Below are 6,977 nucleotides of genomic sequence, written 5' to 3'. Positions count from 1 at the left end.
GAAATGTTTAACCAAAATACGCCAAACAGAAATTTGTTTCAGCAATAAGCCAAGAGGCATATTTATATAAATCGAACCACCTAGGTTCGAACTCTATTAGCAAGTAATTCGAACCATCTAAGTTCGAACTACTACTGGAAAAATGTAAATAATTCGAACCGGTTAGGTTCGAACCAGGAGAGCATGTAATTCGAACCGGTTGAGTTCGAATTATGTGGAGATTAGTTTAGTGTAATAATTCGAACCAGGTTGGTTCGAATTATGGGGAGAGGGGTTGATTGTAGTAATTCGAACCAGGCTGGTTCGAATTACATGTATCATGGTTCGAACCAGGTTAGTTACGGACAAATATGGATGAGGCAGATCCGAACAGGCCAAAACGGTGTGGCCTTTGTCGCCAACCCGGACACACTAGACGTAGATGCCCACAGGTAGTAGGATCGTCTCAGACAGGGCGAAATTAGCTTCCATGATGTTATTGTTAGTGTTATTTACATTTAAGTTGTCTTGTTAGATGCATTGCTTGACCACGTATGTAACTTATTGTCAGCCTGATCATCCGCTGGCACACCAACGAAGTAATCTCCAAGAGGGCCCGATCCAGGTCCAGCGTCACCAGTGTCAGCCCCGTCACCGAGCCCTGTGCCATACCACTCACCTCCATGACCGCCATCGTGTGTACTAGTACCTCCATCGTCTGTGCCTCCTCCAACGTGGCCAGGCTGGTCGTCATCGTCGTCCCCATGGTTAGCACCCCTCCTCGCGCTATGATCCGGCCACCTCCACTGACGCTGGCTCCTCCGTGTCCCTACACCCATCCTCCTCTCAACCCTGCGCCTGTCAGGCACGTCATCCGGAGGATCCATGTTAGGCACTCGCCCCGGACCCCGCTGTGAGGCCTCAACTGGTATAGGAACTGATCTCGGATCCCCCAGCTGAGTGTCCGCGGCCAAGAACCTCTTCCCATGCTGACTCCACCACTGAAGGAACTGATGAGACGGTCCAGGGTCGGCAACAACGTCGAACCTCAATACACTGTCCTGACGAGCGTCCCAGTATGCATGCCACTTCCGCATGGAAGAGGGGAACCATCGATCGCCGCCTCTCCCGTCCTTGGACATCAAAAAGTCGATGTTCAAGGCGGGACGCGGAGGGGTCTGTACCCCTCCAAACTGAGGAAGAACACGATCTATCTGATGCCACTCTATGACAGCAAAGTAGATCAGCGCGGTCACAGAGCGCCACACCGACATGTGCCGAGGCTCCAAAACCTCCGGATGCAACACCTGAAGTACGTCGGGGCTACTGTACGGCATCCATATAAACTGCAGAACGAACCCACCCTTATCAGGGCAACTGTACGACCCAAGTGTAAAATATTTAACTAAAAGAGCATCAGTTATTAATTAGCATACTAACCTCCCTGGACTGTAACCGGTCTATCCGAAGCTTCCACATCTGCACTCTCGGACCCTTCTCGTTACCGGAAGGGTTGTAACCTGCCCATCTGCACCATACAAATGAGTTACATATACTGATATATGTGTTTACATTATGCAACAGAGTATTAACATACACGCAATTCTGTAAGTCATATTGAAAAAGAATAGGCCCAGTATAGTACCTCGACGCCAACGGCCAGCTGAAAGTCTCATATCCTGCAGGCCTAAACTGAGGAAACCGCCAAAAGATCCAAGACTGCAGTAGCTGAAGCGGGCCCGCTAACTTCACAACATGTCTGTTTGCCACTCTGCACATGCACCGGTACAACCAGGCCAGTACTGCCGAACCCCAGCTGTACGTACCCAGCTCCTCCAGCCTCGCTACATATGGAAGCCATCTAATGTGAATCCGGTTGCCAGACTTGTCCGCAAACAGCTGCGTGCCCAGCAACATCATGATGTACGCACGGACATATCGGCGAACAGTGTCATCATCTGCATCCTCAGGGCACTCACCAAAGGTCTCCTGAAACCAGCTGCAGTTCACTGCGTACTTCTGAACCTGACTGGGAGGAGGTATAACTCCTAGCAACTCCTGGAACCAGACCCAGGGTGGACGGCCGCCATCGATGTATATATGGAACTCTGACAGGCACCCGCTCACGTAACGGCCATCGACTGGCAAACCCAGCTGGTATGCCACGTCCTGGAGTGTGATCATGCACTCTCCGAACGGCATATGAAACGTGTGCGTCTCGGGACGCCATCTCTCCACGAATGCACTGACGAGCGCCTCGTCTAGCCGGAACCACCGGTCGTTCAGCCTTGCAAGATGGTATAGCCCTGCCATCTGCAAGTATGGAACGTATCTGTCATCAAGACGCATGCCCTGCTGCCGCCTCATGCTCCTAATGCATCACTCGGGCTGCGCATGAAAAGAACCGCATACTGAGATATATAACTACACAGGTTTTACAGTAAACCGGTTCACATAAACCGGTTTACAGTAAACCGGTTTACATAAACGGGTTTACATAAAACGGTTTACATAAACCGGTTTACATTAACCATTTTGCTAAATTAAACAGCATAACATTACATGAAAGATAACTAACTGGAAAACAAACCCTAAACCACACAACTAAACCGCTAGCATATACCACAATTAACGAGAGCCATTAACAAGAAACAAATTCAATAAACCGGCTTACTTAAACCACCTAGCATGAAACAACTACCCTAAACCACATAAAAAAAACCGCTTGCAAAAACCGCTAACAAAAACCGCTAACATAAACCACCAACATAAACCACTACCAAAAACCACTGACTTAAACCACTAACAAAAACCACTACCCTAAACAACCACCCTAAACCACTAACATAAACCACTAACTTATACCGCTAGCTTAAACCACTATCATAAACCACCTACATAATCCCCTCACCTAAACCACCTACATAAACCACTAACATAAAGTACCGTCTAACCAAGATACAAAACCACTAAGGCACAACTAACGCTTGAATCAAAAATATTTCCGTACTAACCTCATCGTTGATGACCCCGGCTATATGAGCGACTCCGTCCAACCGATATAACCGTGTCGGATCGTCCCCCATCAGCAGAGTAGTCCGTTCAGGTCTTCCTCGGAGAGAATCTGGGTCGTTTTCTCTGAGATTTTGTGGGGTAGGGGGAGGGATAATGGTTCGGATGAGGGTGATTCGAACTCCTTATATAGTCGAATCACACCTAATTCGAACCAGCCTGGTTCGAATTATGAAGGAGTGCACTAGGAGTAATTCGAACCAGCCTGGTTCGAATTACATGGAATCGAGTTCAAAGCATAATTCGAACCACCCTGGTTCGAATTATGTATGAGAGAAGTTCGAACCTTAGTGGTTCGAATTATTCAAAAACGTTCAACACTAAATCGAACCATGTTGGTTCGAATTATGAAGGAGTGCAATTCGAACCAGCTTGGTTCGAATTATATTAAAATACACTTTGGCTCATTGCTGAAACGAAATTGGATTTGGCGCATTTTGGTTACAAGATTCTTGCTTTGGCTCAATATGGTTTTTTGCCCTAAAATTATATATGGGAAACATTATCAAAGCTCATCCAGCTCCTTGATCACTTCTTATTAATTAGAAAATATTAACTTTCAATTTTATTATATTTTATATAAAAGATTGAAATTTAAAAAAATAAACTAATTAAGTTAATCATTTTTTTTCAAAAAGAAACAAGTTAAAGTTTTGGGTAAAAAACCCTAATAAGCCAAGGCAAGAAATGTGTAACGTAAATACGCCAAACTGAAAATCGTTTCAGCAATAAGCCAAAGCCTATTTTTATGTAATTCGAACCAGGGTGGTTCGAACTACGAACCTTAGTAATTCGAACCAGGGTGGTTCGAATTAGGTGGAGAGGAACTTTGAATGTAATTCGAACCAATGTGGTTCGAACTACCACCCCAAGTAATTCGAACTAACCTAGTTCGAACTATAGGCAAGTGTGCAACGTATGTAATTTGAACCAAGCTGGTTCGAATTACCCTTGGCGTGCTCCTTCATAAATCGAACCAAGCTGGTTCGAATTAGGGGTGATTCGGCTATATAAGGAGTTCGAATCACCCTCATTCGAACTATTATTCCTTCCCTCTACCCCACCAAATCTCAGAAAAAACGACCCAGATTCTCTCCGAGGAAGACCTGAACGGAATACTCTGCTGATGGGGGACGATCCGGCACGGTTATATCGCTTGGACGGAGTCGCTCATATAGCCAGGGTCATCAACGACGAGGTTAGTACGGAATTTTTTTTTTATTCTAGCGGTATTTGTGGCTTAGTGGTTTTGCATGTGGGTTAGATGGTGGTTTATGTTAGTGGTTTATGTAGGTGGTTTATGTGAGGGGATTATGTTGGTGGTTTATGTTAGTGGTTTAAGTTAGCGGTTTAAGTTAGTGGTTTAAGTTAGTGGTTTATGTTAGTGGTTTAGGTTGGTGGTTTAGGGTAGTGGTTTATGTTAGTGGTTTCTGTTAGTGGTTTATGTTGGTGGTTTATGTTACCGGTTTTTGTGAGTGGTTTATGCAAGCGGTTTACGTGAGTGGTTTAGGGTAGGTGGTTTTCGTTAGTGGTTTTATGTTGGTGATTTGTTTGACTTGTTTGATGGTAGTTGTTTTACGCTACCTGTTTTATGTAAACCGGTTTAGTTAAGCTGTTTCTTGTTAGTGGATCTCGTTAAGCTGGTTTATGTTAGCGGTTTAGTTTTGCGATCTATGGGTTTGTTTTTCAGTTGCTTATCTTTCATGTAATGTTATGCGGTTTTACTTAGCAGAATGGTTTGTTGATGATTTATCGTGTTGCTTACGGTTGTGGTTGGTTTTTAAGCTGGTTCTAACTATGCGGTTCATTTCATGCGCAGCCCCAGCGATGCATTAGGAGCATGCGGCGGCAGCAGGGCATGCGACTTGATGACAGATACGTTCCGTACTTGCAGATGGCAGGTCTATACCATCTTGCAAGGTTGAACGACCGATGGTTCCGGCTAGACGAGGCCCTTGTTAGTGCATTCGTTGAGCGATGGCGTCCCGAGACGCACACGTTTCATATGCCGTTCGGAGAGTGCACGATCACACTCCAGGACGTGGCATACCAGCTGGGTTTGCCAGTGGACGGCCGTTACGTGAGCGGGTGCCTGTCAGAGTTCCATATATACATCGAGGGTGGCCGTCCAACCTGAGTCTGGTTCCAGGAGTTGCTCGGAGTTACACCACCTCCTAGTCAGGTTCAGAAGTACGCAGTGAACTGCAGCTGGTTTCAAGAGACTTTTGGTGAGTGCCCTGAGGATGCAGATGAGGAGACTGTGCGCCGATATGCCCGTGCATACATAGAGGATCCTTATCTATGAACTTCACTCCGGAACGAGTTTTCCTCTTAATGGATCCTCTGTGGTGAACTAGAACAACAAAACTCTCCTCACTAGCCATTTTACTCCATCTAATGAGACCAACTCACGCTTAGAACGGTTATATAGAGGTCTCTCTCCCACTAATTCGAACCGGCCCAGTTCGAATTATGGTTTGTGTAATTCGAACCAGCCCGGTTCGAATTACTGAGGCCGGACTCTCTCTATAATTCGAACCACCCTGCTTCGAACTATGTGCACCCAAGGTTCGAACCTACCTGGTTCGATTTATGAAGAAAATTTAGGTATTAGTTCGAACCACATTGGTTCGAATTACATTCAAAGTTCCTTTCCACCTAATTCGAACCACCCTGGTTCGAATTACTAAGGTTCGTAGTTCAAACCACCCTGGTTCGAATTACATAAAAATTACGTTTGGCTTATTGCTGAAACGATTTTCAGTTTGGCGTATTTACGTTACACATTTCTTGCCTTGGCTTATTAGGATTTTTTACCCTAAAGTTCTTGTTTATTGTGTCTTTGGATTGAAGTTTGAAAACAGAAGTGTATGTGTTTATTAAAAATTATTTTTAATTTAATTCACTAAACATAATTATTATAACTTTTAGATGTTATAAATTCACTAAACATAATTATTACTACTTTTAAAAAATAAAAAATTTACCATAACAACCTTTCATTTTATTCTATCTCTTTTTTAACTTTATTTTTCTTCTCACTTGTTAGAAGTTATAAATTCTTTTATCGTTATAATTTTTAAACTATATTATTTGTGTAACAGCCCAGACCACCCGCTAGCACAATATTGTCCGCTTTGGCACACAAGGCCTCACGGTTTTGCCTTTGACGATAGGGATGATAGCCGAAACCCCCTACACTCACTCGTCAAAACGCGTCATGCTAGAGAGAGGTATCCACACCCTTATAAGGCATGCTTCGTTCCCCTCTCCAACCGATGTGGGCCTTACAATCCACCCCCCTAAGGGAGTCCAACGCCCTCGCTGGCACATCGATCCGGGTTCTGGCTCTGATACCATCTGTAACAGCCCAGGCCACCTGCTAGCACGATATTGTCCGCTTTGGCACACAAGGCCTCACGGTTTTGCCTTTGACGATAGGGATGATAGCCGAAGCCCCCCACACTCACTCGTCAAAACGCGTCATGTTAGAGAGAGGTATCCACACCCTTATAAGACATGCTTCGTTCCTCTCTCCAACCGATGTGGGCCTTACAATTTGACCAATGTGTTAAGAAATTTGAAGTAAAAATACTTGTCTTAGAGATGCAAAACAATTTAATTTTCTTATGTACTTGTTCTTGTGTGATTATGCTTTTCTACTGTATAACTCATTCAACCGCAGATGAGCTTGTCTTCTTTTTGGTGGAAAATGTATACGTGGGCAACAAAAAAATATTAATTGTCCAAGTTAAACTCTAAATTAATATCGTCTTACCAAGATATCTTTGTCTGATATTCACACTATTAGAAATAGGATTTTTTTGAACAAATTTTGAGACGAAACTATATAAATTTTAAATAAATTAGAGATAAATTTTTTATTTTGAATATAATTTAGATAAATTTTTTCGTTCTAAAAGTCT

The sequence above is a fragment of the Arachis ipaensis genome, chromosome B08, assembly GCF_000816755.2.
Source record: "Arachis ipaensis cultivar K30076 chromosome B08, Araip1.1, whole genome shotgun sequence".
In the NCBI taxonomy this organism is placed as follows: domain Eukaryota; kingdom Viridiplantae; phylum Streptophyta; class Magnoliopsida; order Fabales; family Fabaceae; genus Arachis; species Arachis ipaensis.
This window is presented reverse-complemented; position numbering follows the sequence as displayed.